Genomic DNA, 14708 nt, shown 5'->3' with positions numbered 1-14708 from the left:
TGCTACGAAACAGTGGAGAAGAGATATCAAGCATAACTGTTACACCAATTTCAAAAATCAGAAACATCCTTACAAAACCTAGTAAAACAAGGAAAAGTAACCACGCTAAGTATTTCAACAAACTCTTCAATTGTGAAGAACTGACCGAACCCAATAACAGAACCATCACCAAACATTAACCCTCCTGCAATAAAATAAGTCTACCGTGCATTACGTGAGATGAAGACAAAGCAAAGAGGCGGGAGAAGATCAGTACCTTTGTAAAGATCTGGAGACATTCAGGAGACCAGAAAAAATCGCCCTTCATCAACAGCTTGTCAACAGAACTAAACGAACACTGGATGACAGCCCTCTTATACCCACTAAACAAAAAAATGGAAAAAACAGACCCTAATAACTACAGGTGAATCTCACTCCTAGACACAACATAAAAAAATTCTTTCAAGAATCATCCTTAATAGGATCAGTCTACAACTTGAGAAAGAACTAGAACACCAGGGAGGTTTCAGACTTTGGAGGAGCTATCCAGACCAGATCATGACTCTCAAGTTAATAATAGATTACAACAGTAAAAGAAGCAGAGACATGGTGATAACAATTGTGGACTTCAAGAAAGTCACAGAGAATTGTTATTAAAAATTCTGAGACACCTCGGACTACATTCCAAATTAATAAACGTGGTAAAACTGACCCACATAAACCCTAAGTCAAAACTGAAATTCAGAAGCAAACTCTCAAAATACAGGACGGTACCAAGGAACGGACTCTCACCGCTACTATTTAACTCCACTCTGAAAATTGTAATGAGGGAATGGCTCAAAAAATGCCCTCTAAAAATAAAATAAAATAGCTCAAAAAGTCAAAACAAACTGCCTTGGTTTTGTCAACAACTTGGCAGTGCTAGCAAATTACACAGGCAAAGCTAACAGATATTAGGACTTCAAAATATTGCAAATAAAACTGGCCTCAAAATATCATTTGAAAAGACAGAAATTATGACCCAAAAACCAAAAAAATTAAAAGAAGTAAACATAAGTAAACTTAAAGTCAAAATGATAACCCAATTTAAATAATGTGAAGAAATAATAACAAACAAGATAAACAAAAAAACCTGAATCCAAACAACAACAAACATACTAGCTGATGCAAAAAAATTAACCTGTTACACCTACAGTAAAAAATGTCTATCCATAAATGCAAAAGCAACACACTACAACACAATTATAAAACCGAAAATCACATATGCAGCAGAAATACTAATACCTGAACGAACAATCAAAGACCGACAGAATCCGGAAAATCGAAAGAAGAATTGGAAGAACCTGCATCAACAAAAAGTACCAAAATGATAGGAATTGGTTGATTGTGCCCAACAACACCGTGTACAGAGTTAGAATCTATCACTGATATCATGCATAAGAGGAGACTATGTCTCAAATGAAGATTTCAGATTTCTGAAACAGCTGTTATAATCCAATCTCGACTCGAAAAACAGCAAGACAGGATGCAGATGGATCAGATAAATAAGAGAGGATCTAAAGGAAATTGGCCTTACACCAGAAGACACCACAGACAAGAAAAAATTAAACAAAAAATCAAACACAAAAACACTCGCTTCACACTCACAAGAAAGAGATTCACAACACAAACCTTTTCAACACCAGAAAGGACACGAAGATTGGAACGTATGAAAAAGTACTGGGAGGACTGCAAGGCCCGAACAGTCCTTCAAAGAAACTTGGATAATGGACTGATTAAAGTGATCGTATGTGGTCATAAAAGATGAAAAAAAATTATTGTAGATTGATATCCAATAATTATTACATTCAATTTCTAGCAGAATATGTTACTTTTCCTAGAATAATGATTTCTATGCCACAAAATAACGCTAGAATTAGTTTATTAGTAATTATTTGCATAATTACTTTATTTTAGCACTGCAGATATTGTTTTATTATGGTCACAATTAAGAGATTGGATTGTTGATTATCAATATGTTTCTTTCACAACCACATTCTGTTTCATATACTGCAACTTCAGCTTCCTATACAGTTATAAAATAATTTTGTCAGTAAAAAGGGAAAAAAACATTGTTACATTTTATTTATTATAATTTATTTTAATAGTTATTTATGACATTTTTTCAGCGGTAAAGATATTTCTTCCAGACTACCGTGTCAACCCCGGTATGTAGATAATTTTAACTGAAATAATAATATCTACCATAAGTTAATAATATAGCTTTAATAATTAGTAGTTTTAAATAATCTTTTACTTCAAATCTCTATGGTGTTAATTTTTATAAATTAAGTTTACTTTTTTGAAGAAACTGCTTGACGTAATAAGCAATTAAAATATTAATCATTAAATTTCTAACCCTATTTACTGAATATATTAGGAGATTAGGAAAATTATAATTATAGTGTATTGAATGCTGATTCATGGACTATTCTTCTTTAGAGTGTACTCAACTTCAGAAAGAATTAGAAGACATGATGGTGAACAATGGTTTTAGTTTTCTTTGATCTCTAAAGTCTTCTTTTTTTGGTCATCCTCCCTAATCACTAAAAATATGGAATATTGATATTTGAATTGATCTTTGTCAAATTACAATCTACTGCAAAAGAAATGTACAATATATTATCTGGGAGTTCCAAGCTTTCTTGCAGCTGAAGGGCATCTAGTTTCCAAGCCTTCTCGATCAAATTAGAAATATTGCCATAATTGAATTTTTTTTCCCTTCAGTTATGATGAGTTTTGTGATCAGCATAACAAAATATTTACTTGATAGAAATATGTAAACTTATGGCTGCAACTCGACTAATATTTTCTATTTTTTTATTTTCTTTTGGTGAAGAAAACTTCATCTCGACTACATCACTTCCATCACACTCTGAGAAAAAACACTAGTCACCATTTTGAAATGAAAAATTTTGCGAAGAGTCATAACGAACAGCTTTCATCTAATAGCAAAGAGTCTTACTGAAAAATTTTATTAAAATTGAAAAATCCTTTTGACTGTCCCTTCATCACAAACTCAAAAAGTCATGTTCAAACTTCATTCATTCAATAATTCTTAGTGAATTTTTATGTTTTGCAAATACTATATATTTCAATATGCAAATATTGCAATTAGCCATACGTAAACACTGCAAATATTGTAATCAACCTTTACAACTCTGTATATTTAATAGCGCTTACTAATTCATGATTTTTGTTATATGATATTAATCTGGAGTTATGGCTTCACAAAAATATTTCTTATTGAATTTGATACTTAAATTGTTCCTATTATGACTTCAGTTTTTGTATTTAAAATTTGTTATCTGTGTTAATTTGCGTTTGAATGTCTTTTTTAAGCATGCTTCGGTGTGATAGTGCTTTTTTATTTTTATGTTGATGGTGAGAAATTCACTAAAACAGTATGTGTTTCAATATTTTTTACTTTCCCATTGACAGCGATGAATGCTGCTACGGAAAAGTATATAGATTAGTTAAAAAAAAAAAAAAATGAAAAAATTGTTCTTTTTTTAGTTATTATGTACTGTAAGGAGACTTTTTCTTTTCGATTTTGGCCTCCAAAAGACCACATACTAATCTTTACCTTCTTTGCACTTTTCTCTTTCCCCAAAATTTGTCTCATTCTTACTGTTCTCTTCTTTTTCGACAATTCTTGAGCACCGTTATCTTTTCCTTTTTTTTATGAAAACCCACTACTGATTTAATTTTCTGTCTATAAACCTTTCTGTCTGATATTTCATTTTCTGAGATGTTTTGGTTTTTTATAACGATTTTAGTCTGTTTCACCCAACTAATTTCATTTTAGTTATTTCAAGAAAAATTACCTTTGTTTTTTCATTGTTGTTATTAAATTTTCTGTAGATTCTTAGTTATGTCTCTGTCTATAATTGCCGTTTTCATAAACTGGGCCTAGAATTTTCTGAATTACTCTTCTTTCTAATTTTTAAGTCTTCCGTTTTTAAATTTAAATTTAAGCATTCGCAGCCGTAAAAACATTGTAGTTTTATAACCATATTGTACTGCCTGATATTTAGATATTTTCAAAAGTATCTTTTTTTTTGTAATTTCGTTGCATTGAAGATAGTGTTTCTAATGAAAGGTAACTTTTTTAAAATTATTTTAAACCAAAATCCATCTCGAAAGTTAAACACTGCATTTAAAATGTAAAAATCTTAATTTTGTTATAGCCATTATTCTTTAGTGTTTCTTAGAAAAAAAATATCAGCCAAAATTTTAACCCCCTTCCTAGAAAATTAAAACTTTGTTTATTTAGAATCATGACATTTTTCCACTTTATTATCACCACTTACGGATTATTTTCTTAAAAAGTGATTTTACCCGAACACTTCCTTTGAGTATGGGAATCCCCAAAATACAGAAAACATGTTTATCCGATTTAAAATGTTTAATATTCAAATCGTAGTTTGTTAAATAATTGCCACAATACCTCTCTCCTGATTGGGAACTCCCAAATTTTAAATAATTTAATTTATTTAAAATCAATTTTAGGGAATATTTTAATCAAAAAAACGTCTTGATTAATGAGCCTCAAATTTTCAAAGGTCAAAAACATTTTTTTCAAAATGTTGATGCTAATATACTAATATTAAAAATTTAAGTTATCGCTTTATAACTGTTATAATTCAAAAACGAATCGAGTAACTTGACCGGCTTAGCCGAGAAATTTATGCAATTCATTGTTTTTTTTTTGTTATTTTTTTTTTCATTAAATGTGAAAGTTAATTATATTGTTCATGTTGATTACTATTATTAATTAATTTTATTTTACAGCTTTCATTTTTAAAGATTCAAAAAGATAATTCAGGTGCTGCGGAATCATCAGCAAAAAAGAGATACAAATGAATATTATTATCATTTTTATCTTGGAATATTTCTGTTACAGGGATCCAAACAGTAAATATGGTGATGTTGAATATGCAAGGTAAGTATTTATATACTATAACCATGTTATCATCAAATTCGTAACCTAATTGTCATAATTTTCATTTAACATCACATTTCAAAGACTTCCATTCTTGTTTTCATTTTTATCTGTCGTCCGTGTTTCACTACAACGGTAGTGAAACACCAAGCTTATTACGTAAACATTTTGTTATTTAATTTGACAGACTTTTTTCTTTCTCTAATATTAAATTTCTCCACTATGTTGTTTACAAGATACAATATCAGTGAAATAATATAATCTTTAATTATTCTTTGTTCTAGAATGGACGGCAGTAATCTTTATCTATATTACAAATGGTAAGTTAATAAATAAGCTTATTTTATCGTAATGAAAAACAATAAAATTTATTAACAAAGTGATATTTTATGACAACATTATTATTAATTGTCTTTTGTCGAAGAATGAGGCAAATCCTATTAGTAAAATTTAACATTCACATCCACACTTGAACGTCAGATTTAAAAAAAAAAATAATAATAATTTTTTTTTTGTCTTCAGTCATTTGACTGGTTTGATGCAGCTCTCCAAGATTCCCTATCTAGTGCTAGTCGTTTCATTTCAGTATACCCTCTACATCCTACATCCCCAACAATTTGTTTTACATATTCCGAACGTGGCCTGCCTACACAATTTTTCCCTTCTACCTGTCCTTCCAATATTAAAGCGACTATTCCAGGATGCCTTAGTATGTGGCCTATAAGTCACTCTCTTCTTTTAACTATATTTTTCCAAATGCTTCTTTCTTCATCTATTTGCCGCAATACCTCTTCATTTGTCACTTTATCCACACATCTGATTTTTAACATTCTCCTATAGCACCGCATTTCAAAAGCTTCTAATCTTTTCTTCTCAGATACTCCGATCGTCCAAGTTTCATTTCCATATAAAGCGATACTCCAAACATACACTTTCAAAAATCTTTTCCTGATATTTAAATTAATTTTTGATGTAAACTAATTATATTTGTTACTGAAGGCTCATTTAGCTTGTGCTATTCGGCATTTTATATCGCTCCTGCTTCGTCCATCTTTAGTAATTCTACTTCCCAAATAGCAAAATTCTTCTACCTCCATAATCTTTTCTCCTCCTATTTTTACATTCAGTGGTCCATCTTTGTTATTTCTACTACATTTCATTACTTTTGTTTTGTTCTTGTTCATTTTCACGCGATAGTTCTTGCGTAGGACTTCATCTATGCCCTTCATTGTTTCTTCTAAATCCTTTTTACTCTCGGCTAGAATTACTATATCATCAGCAAATCGTAGCATCTTTATCTTTTCACCTTGTACTGTTACTCCGAATCTAAATTGTTCTTTAACATCATTAACTGCTAGTTCCATGTAAAGATTAAAAAATAACGGAGATAGGGAACATCCTTGTTGGACTCCCTTTCTTATTACGGCTTCTTTCTTATGTTCTTTGATTGTTACTGTTACTGTTTGGTTCCTGTACATGTTAGCAATTGTTCTTCTATCTCTATATTTGAACCCTAATTTTTTTAAAATGCTGAATATTTTATTCCAGTCTACGTTATCGAATGCCTTCTAGGTCTATAAACGCCAAGTATGTCGGTTTTTTTTTATTTAATCTTCCTTCTACTATTAATCTGAGGCCTAAAATTGCTTCCCTTGTCCCTATACTTTTCCTGAAACCAAATTGGTCTTCTCCTAACACTTCCTCCACTCTCCTCTCAATTCTTCTGTATAGAATTCTAGTTAAGATTTTTGATGCACGACTAGTTAAACTAATTGTTCTGTATTCTTCACATTTGTCTGCCCCTGCTTTCTTTGGTATCATTACTACAACACTTTTTTTGAAGTCTGACGGAATGTCCCCTTTTTCATAAATATTACACGCCAGTTTGTATAATCTATCAATCGCTTCCTCACCTGCACTGCGCAGTAATTCTACAGGTATTCCGTCTATTCCAGGAGCCTTTCTGCCATTTAAATCTTTTAATGCTCTCTTAAATTCAGATCTCAGTATTGTTTCTCCCATTTCATCCTCCTCAACTTCCTCTTCTTCCTCTATAACACCATTTTCTAATTCATTTCCTCCGTATAACTCTTCAGTATATTCCACCCATCCATCGACTTTACCTTTCGTATTATATATTGGTGTACCATCTTTGTTTAACACATTATTAGATTTTAATTTATGTACCACAAAATTTTCCTTAACTTTCCTGTATGATCCGTCTATTTTTCCAATGTTCATTTCTCTTTCTACTTCTGAACACTTTTCTTTAATCCACTCTTCTTTCGCCAGTTTGCACTTCCTGTTTATAGCATTTCTTAATTGTCGATAGTTCCTTTTACTTTCATCACTAGCATTCTTATATGTTCTATGTTCATCCATCAGCTGCAATATATCGTCTGAAACCCAAGGTTTTCTACCGGTTCTCTTTATTCCGCCTAAGTTTGCTTCTGCTGATTTAAGAATTTCCTTTTTAACATTCTCCCATTCTTCTTCTACATTTTCTACCTTATCTTTTTTACTCAGACCTCTTGCGATGTCTTCCTCAAAAATCTTCTTTACTTCCTCTTTCTCAAGCTTCTCTAAATTTCACCGATTCATCTGACACCTTTTCTTCAGGTTTTTAAACCCCAATCTACATTTCATTATCACAAAATTATGGTCGCTATCAATGTCTGCTCCAGGGTAAGTTTTACAATCAACGAGTTTATTTCTAAATCTTTGCTTAACCATGATATAATCTATCTGATACCTTGCAGTATCGCCTGGCTTTTTCCAAGTGTATATTCTTCTATTATGATTTTTAAATTGGGTGTTGGCAATTACTAAATTATACTTTGTGCAAAACTCTATAAGTCGGTCCCCTCTTTCATTCCTTTTCCCCAGCCAGTATTCACCCAATATATTTCCTTCCTTGCCTTTTCCAATGCTTGCATTCCAATCTCCAACTATTATTAAATTTTCATCTCCTTTTACGTGTTTAATTGCTTCATCAATCTCTTCGTATACACACTCTACCTCATCATCATCATGGGCGCTTGTAGCCATATAGACGTTAACAATCGTTGTCGGTTTAGGTTTTGATTTTATCCTTATTACAATGATTCTATCGATATGCGTCTTGAAATACTCCACTCTCCTCCCTATCTTCTTGTTCATCACGAAACCTACTCCTGCCTGCCCATTATTTGACGCTGAGTTAATTACTCTAAAATCACCTGACCAAAAGTCAGTCATATAATAATAATAAATATTGTAAAAAATAATTTTACATTTTTCAAGGTTATAGTTATCATGAACAGAACAAAGTGAAACAAAATACTGCTCATAAAGAATGAAAGTGTTATGTAAAATAAATAATCGGTGGGAATGTTTTTTATCTCTAATAATGCTCAATTGTTGGTGTATGAACCGGCATGACATCCCTACATATCATCAAAACTTCATCTTCCGATTAAAATGACCACAGCTATGAAGTAATTGAATAAATGTGATTTTAATCTATTTCAGGGTAATTCTTTTGTTTTTGTACTATTGTTTTTGACTACCTTTAGGTCGAGTAATATAAATCCAGTATATAATGATGCTTTACTCGAGCCAACTTTATTGTGAATTCTGTAAAATCGCGTAGAGCAGGGGACGGCGACGCACCCACCGGGTTGGTCTAGTGGTGAACGCGTCTTCCCAAATCAGCTGATTTGGAAGTCGAGAGTTCCAGCGTTCAAGTCCTAGTAAAGCCAGCTATTTTTACACAGACTTGAATACTAGATCGTGGATACCGTTGTTCTTTGGTGGTTGGGTTTCAATTAACCACACATCTCAGGTATGGTCGAACTGAGAATGTACAAGACTACACTTCATTCACACTCATACATATCATCCTCATTCATCTATCATATCATCCTCAGTATTATCTAAACGGTAGTTACCGGAGGCTAAACAGGAAAAAGAAAAGGGGACGGCGACGCAGCGCCCGCGGGTGCCATAGCGTTCTCGATGAGATTTTTATACTCCCTCATTATATTGCACACCTACTAAGCCCAATAACCGTATCGGCGTCGCGCGTATATAAGACAATATTGCGCATGCTCATTGTCAGCAAACAGCAATCAAGGTCATACACTGACACACTTGCTACTTAGCACGTAGAAATATTCTCGCTTCTGATAAATTTGGTTGTATGTTACCGTATTCTGAGTGCTACGTATTTTGAGTGTTATTATTGACTATATTTTATTTACGCATTATTAGTAACTATATCACGCAAGATAGTAGCGCTTTTCACTATCAAATACGTATTGTACTAATTAAACGAATTTTATAAAAAAAACCGTAACGAATAATTGTAAAAAAAATGATTTATTAACTTAATGTTGACTGGGAAGAACAATTTTGTTTTATTGACTTTAAAGGCAAATGTATCTGCTTATTGTGTAATAATAGTATGGCAAAACTTTTGAATTTATTTTGCGCTCTTACTGACAAAAGGTTTGCCTACCTCTGACGTAGAGTATCGCTGAAAAATTTTAAAACTGACGTAATAATTTATTCATTAAAATAATTTAATGAGTCACGAGTTAATTTCCATGATAATAAAAAAATGTATTATCGACTTATTATATCCTATCAATTAAACATTAATAAAACTATTGTCACTGAAATGTTTTAATGATATCTCATAATCTCATTATGTTTTTCTAGCATATTTTTAAGTTTTAATCTATCTTTATTATTTTTATTGTCGTCTCAGTTAATATATACCTAATGCTTCCTTAGCATTTAATTTAATTAAACACGAGAATGATCTCAAAGAATAACAAAAAAATAGGATTCAGGCAGACTTCAACAACAATTTGTATGGAAATGATAATCCACTCGACTATTTATTTTACGTAAAGTATAGTTAATATTGTAAAAATAAGTGCTTTCTGTAGTTACCTGTTAACAGAAGAGTTAAAAGTTATGTTACAAATTTTAGTTTTACAATCCTCTCTATAGGTGCTCCCGCATTCCTTGTCTGCCGACATTTATATCATTATATAATACGATGTCACCACATGCTCCGTATCGCCTTAACGTCTATACTAAATGGTGAATTAAAAGAAGAATATATATTGTAATGCAGTATAACAGTGCTTTATCTAACTAGTTTTTAATGATTATTTATTGATACTGTAAATTAATTAAGAGGACTTTTAATTTATAGGGATTTCTTACAATCGATTCAACACAGTCAGTAATATGATAACTCTTTTACGGACATTAAATAGGGCCTACTACGTATTTTCAAGTGATTTTTTTTTATTTAATGATTTTGGATTTACTGTCCTTAGAGGAGAAGAATTGTTCTTTCAGTTCATAAATACAAAAAAGAAAACCTATGTTCGTGTTTATGATTAGTGAATTATATTACCACATTTGAAACGGTTAACTACTGGCATTATTTTACAAACAAGAGAGTCATATAAATAACCCAAAAAAAACGAAAGTCATAGGAAATGAAACGACCAAAGAAACAAATGTAAATTATTGTTTGGATTCATATTTAGTAGAGTTCCAATGGTAGAATCATATCACGGATGACTCTTATAATATTGCGAAGCCTCTCATGTTATTACGAATGAGAAGCCTTTAATAAAGGCCTTTCATTCGTAATATACAACACGTGTTTATTGTGTGTTAGCAGGCAGTTTAACAAAAGACGATTGTAAAACGGACCTATACTTTACAAAAAGAGTTCTTTTTGTTCGTTCCTGGATTCCTCCCATTATTAAACTTTATATTACTTTCATAATAATTGGTAGGAATCCGTTACTCAGGCTCGTTATACCGGTCTTGTTACAATATTATAAATATATTTGGCAGTATGTTGGGCCTTCATAACCAGGTGTTTCTGTGATTTATGTTAGCCTGTGCGTGCTTCACTGCCCGTTCAAATATGACAATCTTAGAGTAACTTATGTTTTTAATACAGTAGTTTTAAAGATTATACGAAACCATGCGTGATAAAATGGAGTCGATAAGACATTCAACAATTATCACTTTAATAACGAAATTATTAAAATCTTCTAACAAGTAAATCAGTCTGTAATAATATATTTTTGCTAACAATATTTAGTCAAAACATCTTTTATTTACAATTAGAATAGGCCTACTTATGTTTTATAAATTTTACACTATAATTTTGCCCTTGCAGCATACGTATTTCTATCGATTAAAAGGTGATTTATTTTTATTTTAAAGTCTGAACCGTATTCCATTTATTAGAGTAAACGAAAAGAAAATTATTTTTAATTACTAAATAAGTGATATGTTAATGATGCAATAAGTATTTCACCTCCATAACCGGTTACCATTTAATATTTTTTCAGTGAAAATTCGATGCGCATAATGAAATTTTCGTTAAGGTAAGCATTATTTTAACAAAATTTTAGGTGCATAATAATATTTGTTTTCAATATTATAAAAAATGGGTACTTACGTATTAACACCACCGCAGCTACAGCTTTATTTAAAAACAAAGTAGTCAATCGGATTTCGGTGGAATATGGGCTGATATAAAGTTTAACATAGATTCAAAACAGTCTCTTTATTAATTTTAATAAATGGTTATTTATATTTATTTTTTTTATAAATATAATTTAACCAAACTTAACCTACGCTCGCTAACCTTGACTAATTAACAGGAGTGATTTGATTATTTAAATAATAAATAATTGCAATAATTACTGAATTTATTAAATAAATACTCAAAAAATTACGGTGTTAATTAGTCAAGGTTAGCGAGCGAAGCAAGCGTAGGTTAAGTTTAGTTAAATTATATTTATAAAATAAATAAATATAAATAACCATTTATTAAAATTAATAAAGAGAGTGTTCATTTTCCACCGAAATCCGATTGACTACTTTGTTTTTAAAAAAGCTGTAGCTGCGGTGGCGTTAATACATAAGTACCAAAAAATGTTTATCAGAAGTCCGCTGAAAAAGATTTAAACTTCATAAACGATGTACATTTTACAATTTAAAATAAAGCAAATATTTTATATAAACTTGTATCTAATTACGTTCGGTTTTTTAATTGTTTCGAAAAAGGTTTGGCTAAACTTATGCTCCAAATACAAGGCGAGGCAGTACTGCAGTTTCTGAGAACGTTAATAATTAATCAACGTATGACGTTTATAAATTTAATTAGACTGAATAAATTTAAAAAAGTGATCCCACAGTTATATTGCAATTAATATTGAACAATTCTTTTTATGGAACTCGGTAAATAATAGTAAAAATACATTTGCGTTTTTTTTAAACCAATTATATTAATAAAAGCAAAAAATAGAATAATAACGATTAAAACAAAGTCCAATTCATAATTATAGCTGTTTTTTTTTGTTTTTTTTTTTTTGTAAATTTATCTTGATGACAATAAGAAATAAATATAATAAATAATTAAAAAAATAAATACTCTTAACCGTGACTGTCAGTTGATTCATCCATTTCCGAACAGTCAAATGGCCGATTAAAAAATAAATCTCTTAAGTGAGAATTGAGAAATGACACTGTAGGAGCTCTCTTTTAAAACTATTCTGTCAAATTTAACGTCAAATTATAAATTTTCGTTTTATTACTAACTACTACAGAAGTAAAATATTGTGGAACGCCTTTTATCGATAAAAAATTAAGGACCATACTGCGTCGGAAAAAAGAGTTTAAACTTAAGTGTATAAAATAATTTAAAAGCGGTTAAATGATAAATTCTTAAATTTGTGACAGCACCTCGTGAACCTGAATTAAACAAAGTTTATTTTATCATCTGTAAAATATTAGGCTATATTTTAGTATTATCAATATTTCTACTCTGACACCCATCATAATTTTGGTTTACCTGTATATCTCCTTCCAAAAGGGATATTAAAAACCAACGATGCAAGCCTTTCTTATGACATTTTTATAAAGATTTTATTTGCATAAATTAGTACAACTGAAACAAACAAAAGTGAAGATAATCTGAATAAAAAAAGTGAAGTCGAATCGGGTGAAAAAAAATGTTGAATGAACAATATATTAGTTGCATAATAGATATGGTAATCGGTATTCAGAATTATACACTGCGCTCGGAAAGTCGCTGTGCAGTATATTTTAGAATTATGTGTTGCATTTTGTTGTTTTGGCATTAGGTTGGCTGCACTGCGGGTTTGTTTGACGTTGCTCGCTAATAAACCAAGACGTCAGTTAAGTTGCGACTGAACATGCTGAAGTTTGTTTCGTGTTATTTCGTTTATTGGAATCAATAGTTGCGAAAAATAGTATGCAGTAGAGGAACGCATTTTTTTCTCACAACACCTCTAACGTGAAGTTGACAAGTATACTGATTTAGCGAAGCACAAGTTTTCAGAAAAGTTTCCAAATACTCCTGTTTCTCACCGCAATGCGGTTCGAAATCTTCTCGAAAAAAATTCCGGCAACAGTCTCTGTTGAACACGCTGATCGAATTGTGAAACCACCTAAACTAAACAAACAGAAACTACTTGATATTTCGGATGATATCACAAAGATTTGATGAAATCATCAAAGCCAATGCATAAGTTTGCACAGCAGCAAGGTATCAGACTTGCTACGGCACATAAAGCAGTAAGAAAACAACTAAAACGTATCCCCTACAAAGTAATATGTATTCAAGAACTGAAACCTACAGATCATGCCAAAAGACTAAATTATTTTCAATGGTTTAAACGTTTTATCGATCAAAATTCCGTAGGTATCCTCGAAGTTACGTTTTTTTACAGGTGAAGAATGGTTTCATCAGGGAAGGTAAGTTAACTCACGAAATATGAGACTGCGGTCAACAACTAACCCCCATAGATTACACAAACAGTCTTTACACGAAGCGAAAATTGGAGTCTGGTCGATGTGAATAGAATGCACATTGTGGTCCAGTCTTTTTTGAAAATTCAGATAATAATTTTCATTACTGTACTGTTTTAATTTCATTAGTCAGTTATCAGAAGTGAAAATCAATCACAGTTGGTTCCAACAAGATGGTGCCACAGCGCGCACAGCTTAAAGGTAAATGATTTTTTTATGAAATGTCTTTGGTAAACGAATCCTTTTGAGAGATTTGTGACCTGCACGATTGCCCAATCTGACTTCCCCAGATTACTTTCTATGGGATTAGTGAAAAGAGAAGTGTATCGCAGCAGACCACGCACGATTGACGAACTAAAAACCACAATAACGGCCTACGTACGAGACATTCCAGTATATCAGTTGGTTAAAGTGTTTGAAAATAAATTGAAACGTTTGCAATGTTGTATTGATGTTTGAGGAGGTATTTTCAACACTTTTTATAAACAACTCCAGTTATTGTAATGTCCGTTTCTATAAAATAACGGAATAAAAATACAAAGTAATAATTAAGGAATTTTCCTCATTGCTCTTCCATAATTCCAGTGCACAGCAACTTTCCAAATGCACTATACTAAAGATATAGCCCATTCATCACAAATGCGATTAGAGATCGATTCTCCATTCGATAACTTAGATAACAACAAATTATTCTAGATTATTATGCTCAGTTCCATCTCACTGGTTTATTAAAACGATTCCGCACAAAATATTAAAATCTTTAAACTTTTTTGTTAATAAATAAAATATCGAAAGAAACTATGAATAAGTAAAAAATATGTTTAAATTTAGGTCAAGTCTAGTCAAGGCTGGTCAAGATCAGTTGTTTAACAGGTGATTTTCGAAG

This window comes from Lycorma delicatula, chromosome 12, assembly GCF_047948215.1.
Source record: "Lycorma delicatula isolate Av1 chromosome 12, ASM4794821v1, whole genome shotgun sequence".
Classification (NCBI taxonomy): domain Eukaryota; kingdom Metazoa; phylum Arthropoda; class Insecta; order Hemiptera; family Fulgoridae; genus Lycorma; species Lycorma delicatula.
This window is presented reverse-complemented; position numbering follows the sequence as displayed.